General features: G+C 30.6%; 1 long non-coding RNA gene across 1 annotated transcript; it reads left to right on the top strand.

Annotated features, from left to right (window-relative positions):
- Positions 1-586: 586 nt before the first annotated feature.
- LOC119616015 lies at positions 587-1614 on the top strand. The gene is made up of 3 exons (XR_005232500.1): positions 587-1008; positions 1082-1268; positions 1340-1614. It is a non-coding gene; the product is annotated as an uncharacterized LOC119616015 (long non-coding RNA).
- The last annotated feature ends 4689 nt before the right edge of the window (positions 1615-6303 follow it).

Here is a 6303-nt window from a genome sequence, read left to right as displayed (position 1 = left end):
TTGGTTGACCGGACTTCAGATACGATATCTTACTCTTCGAGCTTCGTAATGGATCCATTTTCATCGCATGAAAAAATTCGGTGCAAAAATTTATTTTAAAGAGTTCAAACTACTCATTTGCCATAAGAAGCTCTGGTAAACAATCGGCGAGCTTCAGCGTCAATCACTCGCGGCAGACGCGAAAAGTTCAGCAAATTTCAAATTTTAATGTGTGGGCGGCTGATCAGCGTTGTATTTTGTTTTGTGTAGAACAAACTAAAATTAAATAAATTTCACCAACAATGAAAGAAAAATATTAAAAAAATAAACAAAAACTTAAAATTTTTATTATGAAAACAGTAATAGACTTAAAAAACATTAAAAGAAAGATCAAAATGACGTGGTATGTAACTTGCAGATTGTAAAGCGCGAAAAGTTTGAAAAGCGTAAAACTCGTTGCCGCCTTAACTCGTGTTGTGTACTTTCACCTTAAAGGTGTAAGTCAAAACTTGACGTTTTTTTGGTAAAAAATTCGATAAAAATTTAGAACATAATGTTCAATAGCTAAATGAGAATAAATTTTGATTGAAAACTCATCATAACAACATCAAGCTTTTTTGAGTGTAACAAATAACAAATTCAAAAACTAAATTTAAATAATGGACAAAACACAAATATTATACACATCGTACATATTTTAGAGAAACATTTGCTGACCATGAAACAATAAATCTTGCCAAAAAATATCTTCTAAAAAATTATGAGTGTCACACATTTGAATTAAACTGATACCCTTTTGAGAGTTGTTTTGATAAGAATGAAAAATGTTGCAAACGCTCGTAGCAGTTTATTAACTGCGTAAAAACCCCACAGGAACTAACCAACCATCGATCATTGTTCGTGTGCCTTTTTACCCAGTTGGAGTGGAAGAAAAAAAAAAAAAAAAACAACAGAACCAAAAATAAAGATCACGAGCCAAACTTGGTCTCGCTTAAATCAGGTTTAAGCAAGTGTATCATCGTCAACTTGGTATGTATTTCACTTCTTTTTCCATTTTTGGTGTCGTATCGTGTCATTTTTCAAAACTGAACTCGTTTATCAGTGCACCGAAGTGACGCAAACGCACTAAAGCAACACCAAGCTAAACATAAGAGACACCTTTCCAATGAATTACGGCTTTAAGCCATTATCCAATCCCAACCAAGACATCCTGTTTGCCAACCAGTGAAAACAACATTTTTGTAAAAGATTTCGCATTTCAATTGTTGCTTTTTCTGTTAAATGTCGGGGTGTGTCGCATATTTTTGTTGTTGTTTCTGTTTCTAATTTGTCAGAAATTAATCATGTTCTTGTTTTCCAGTTGTGTTAAAAATTTGATAAATTAACCTGTATTTTGGGATGACACCAGTATCTGGAAGAGATTGCGATATTTAGTGCTAAAAAATTCTGTTTTGCTTTTTGTATATAAAAAGATATACTGCCATATAATAACTAACTGCAAATATTTTTTTAAAATTTATTTAAATAACTTGTATCTGATTCGGACTGTACAATATTAAATATTTAAAATTGTGTAGAATATGTATATTTTTATAAAGAAAGAAACCAATTTTTTAAGTCAATTTGGTTAATAAACTTCCAACACCGAAAGCAATTTCTAAAATGCTTTTATTCGATACTTTCAGTTATACTATTATTTTAAATTTGCAATATTATCGCGATTTATTGAAAATTTTGTAACATTGTTGTAAAGAACACTCCTCTCTATTGGATAGTGTAAAAAAAACTTGCAAATTTCTTACGGAAAATATTGCTCATCAAAATTTTGCTCATTTAAAAAAAGTGATATTTATACAAAACTTCATCGCATTTGGTATATATAGGATTTCTATGATTTAATACATATGGGCAATTTCGTGTCAAGTGACCCAACTTTTAAAATCGATGTATTCCGAATTTTCAGATCTATGGGTCAAGAACTGCCGGACTTAGAGGGGTTCAAGGTTGGATATTTTGATCATACAGGGTTTTATTCTAATGAGTGTAACTTTTCACCTATTGGTTCTAGCAAAAATTGTCCAGAGGAGTTCAGTTAGCTATGTCATTACTCTTTCCAAAAAAATTTTTTTAATAGAAAAGTCGTTATTCGGTTTAACGAATTTTTTGTTTTTATGAATGTGCCTTACATTATATCTTTCGTTAAACTGGGAAACCACTGTTTGTATGTATATTAGGTTGGCCCCGTGTGTGGAGGGAAAATTAGGTGTTAATGTTCCCGACTAAAATTAAGGATAAAAAGGCCCTTTTTCAGGTTTTTATGATTTTTTTTATTTACTTTCAAAGGAATGACATGCAATTTTGGTATCATATGAAAGGTCTTTGAGAGACGCTTTTAATGGCATTTTTGTAACAGCAAAAGTAATCAAAATTTTCAAATTTTCTTAAAAATGTTCAGATTTTTTACATTTTAACACAGAAGAATTTAATATAATTCGTAGAAATTAGTACATAACAATCCTCAATTACCGAAACGGATTTTCCGTATGTCAAAATTCAATCTTCCAAAACATTGCAAAATAATGTAAGCAACATACAAACCGTTATTAACAAAGCAAGCGTAACAAACAAGTACATGTTTAGGATAAATTGTGTAAATATTTTAGTTAAACTGAAAAAAATGCATAGTATGTACGCTTGATAGGTATAGCTAGCATAATTCAGGGGAGAAAAAAAGGTTTAAAATCTATCTATATATATAAAAATTAATTTGTGTTTGTTTGTATGTTTGTATGTTTGAACGTTATAGACTACTAAACGGCTGAACCGAATTTCTTAAAATTTTCACAGCGTATTCCTGCATGTCTGGAACAGGCAATGGGCTACGCCCATATTAAGAAAACATTAAATCCGTATATTTGAGATAATATAACAGTTACAGTCCTCAAATTTTGTCGGAGCCACTTTAGTGTCAATATGATTATTTAGGACAAAAAGAAGCCGGACTAGCATTAGGGGGCGTGGCACCTCCCATATAAATTAAATACAAAAATTCGTTTATCTTGGAAACTATTACAGTTAGAATCTTAAAATTTAGCACGAATAACTTTAACATCTATTTAAACATTTTGGGTAATAAATGAGGGGAGCGGCACCTCCCATATTAATTAAATACAAAAATTCGTTTATCTGGGAAACTAATGGAACTAAATTCTTCAAATTTTGCACGAAGATCTTAAATATTCATCTGGAAAACTATTGTAGTTAGAATCTTCAAAATCGTTAAGTGGTTTTTTTATTTATACACTAGCTATACCCAGTGTGCTTTGCTACCCTAAAAGCAATATTTATAAATAAAAAAAATCCCACTTAACGATTTTGAAGATTCCAACTACAATAGTTTTCCAGATTTACAATATGTTGCATATGAGAGATGTCAAGCAAATTATAGCAAGTTCGCCTGTTTCTATCTATCGCCAATTTCTATATATCTATCTATGAAAAATTTGAAGAATATAAGAGTTTCCAAGATACACGAAATTTTGTAATTAATTCATATATGTGGTTCCAAGCCACCCATATGGGGGCTTCAAGCCCCCCCAGATGAAAGTCCGCTTTTTCCTCCAAAATGCTCAGATGAATATTTAAACGAATTTTTGTATTTAATTAATATGGGAGGTGCCGCTCCCCTCATTTATTACCCAAAATGTTTAAATGGATGTAAAAGTTATTCGTGCTAAATTTTAAGATTCTAATTGTAATAGTTTCCAAGATAAACGAATTTTTGTATTTAATTTATATGGGAGGTGCCACGCCCCCTAATGCTAGTCCGCCTTCTTTTTGTCCTAAATTATCATATTGACACTAAAGAGGCTCCGAAAAAATTTGAGGACTGTAACTGTTATATTATCTCAAATATACGGATTTAATATTTTCTTAATATGGGCGTGGCTCCCCGCCCACTTCAAAATAAAAAGTAGCCCATTGCCTGTTCCAGACATACAGGAATACGTCGTTTAGAAGTCTATAACGTTCAAACATATAAACATGCAAACATATAAACATACCAACATATAAACATACAAACAAACACACATTCATTTTTATATATATAGATATTGGTTTTTGGGTAGCAAAGCACACTGGGTATAGCTAGTATTTAAATAAAATACAAAACAGCGAATTTCGAAAAACAGAAAAACCCGTTTCGGTAATTTTATATGAGATTTAAAACGTAACAATTTCAATTAATTACATTAAATAATTGTATGTAAAATACAAATATATGTAATAATTTTGGAGGCATACAAAATTGTGTTATGTCATTAAAATCGTCTCTCAAAGATCTTTCATGTGATACCAAATTTGGTCTATATTACAAAAATATGATAAAATCAGAAAAATCTTTATCCTTTGATCCAGCTCACCATATATTGACGTCAGGACAAACATTTTGAGAAATGGTGTCTTACAGTCTCAATTTTTGCAGGGTATATTTTAAAAATTTTCAAAACAGGCTTAACTAAAGAATATGGTTTTTAACAAATTGTACTATTCGATATAAGCACTACTAAAGTACAGTGGAAGCTGAAATTCGCCTGTTATGTTTTCTAATAATGTTAGACTAGAACAAGATTTGCAAGACTAGACTCTAGCCATGGTATGGTCGAAATGACATTCAACATCTGGTTTGGATTTTAAAAATTCCCAAAAATATGGTAACTTTAAGAGTTCTACAAGTTTTTCTTCCCTAAAAAATTGTTTACTTCCACAACTCCCTAATACAATATAAAACTTGGAGAATTTCGTGTAAATGAAAAAAAAAGAATTAATATTTATTTAACAGTGAAAATTGTGCAATAATTCTTTCGAACTCACTAAACGCGACCATAAAGATAAAACGAATGTGGACCATATTTACCGCCACTTAAATTGCTGAAAATGGAGTAAAAAATATATTTGTACGAATGCACATAGTTGCATTTTGCCTGAAAACTTAGTCAAAATTATTAGAGGTATTTTTTAAGTTTCAAATAGTGTTTGTTTCAATTAAATGCAAGGTTAAACCCCACTGATTTTGGTTAAAAACGGTCCTTGATTTGGCCTAGCCCCCATATAAATTCCTTTCGAAATTGTACTTATTTACAATCAAATGTGATCTTGAGATCAGATTTCTGAATTTACATTTCTTCACTTTCCTGACTTTGAGTCTTAAACTTAAAGTCTTGAAAATTCACTATAAAATGTTGAATTTTGTTGTCTATCGAATTGCATACTTCGATTTTTAAATTACTTTTAATTAATTTTTCCCTTTTTGACCAGATTTTCAGGCTAAATGCCACATAGTGAGACGAGTTGTTTTAAAAAAATTCATATACTCACACAACCACCTACAAACCAAGCAAAAAACAAAGAAACGAACTCATGAAATTATCAAGGGGTCAGTATGAATAAAAGGACACCAAATATGAGAATGCATAGCTGCGGAGTACTATGTATTTCCTTCTTATTTTTTTAATTTTTGGATGAAGTCTAAAAAGGAAATAAAAGTAAATAAACTCACAAACTTTTCAAAAGACGTTGGATAATAAATATGCCCACACAGTGCCAGTCCGTGTGTGTAGAAACGTGTGTATATGTGTAATATAATTTTGTTTGTCTGTTAATTGCATAATTCAAGTGCCAGCAATTATTTGATAACAGTTCACATTCTTCATTTCCAAACAAAAGGCTTCACACGCTCTTTTTCTGTAAAGCAAGACGACGACGAAGAGAAAATATAATTGTTTTTTATTCAACATTCATGTATTAGGTTGTTTAATCATTCCTTCACTTTGTATTAATTTTTTCCTCCATTCGCGAACATGAACATTAATTTCATATGTATGAAAACGATTTTTTAGCACCAAAGTAAGTATGATATTTGTTATTGTTAATAAGTTTATATGGGATTTCTTTTGCTGTTACTTAAAGGTTTTAGTTTGGTTTATATTTTTATTGGGGACGTGTTTTTAATTTTTAAAAATAAAATATTTTTGTCCAATTTTTAAATCAAGAACATATGTATGGGCAGTAGAGTCAAATATATGTAGATCGATTTTCGTAAATTTCGGTAGATAGATTTTGGTTCTTTTCATCAATGGATCGATTATATTCGTTAGGAACGTTAACGTTCTTATTAATGTTGCTTATGACGAATTTTATAACTGTATTTGTATTTTTATGCCAGCAATGAGCGTTAAAGTAATCTTCTGAAGAGGTAGGGTCAATTATGCACCGACCTTTATAAAATTTTGTAGAGAGTATTTGGCTCGTAAGAAACTTACT

The sequence above is a fragment of the Lucilia sericata genome, unplaced genomic scaffold, assembly GCF_015586225.1.
Source record: "Lucilia sericata isolate MDLA Ls3-8-SP2 unplaced genomic scaffold, ASM1558622v1 Contig000052F_arrow, whole genome shotgun sequence".
NCBI lineage: Eukaryota > Metazoa > Arthropoda > Insecta > Diptera > Calliphoridae > Lucilia > Lucilia sericata.
Note: the sequence above shows the minus strand (reverse complement) of the source record. Positions and strands in the feature narration are given on the sequence as shown.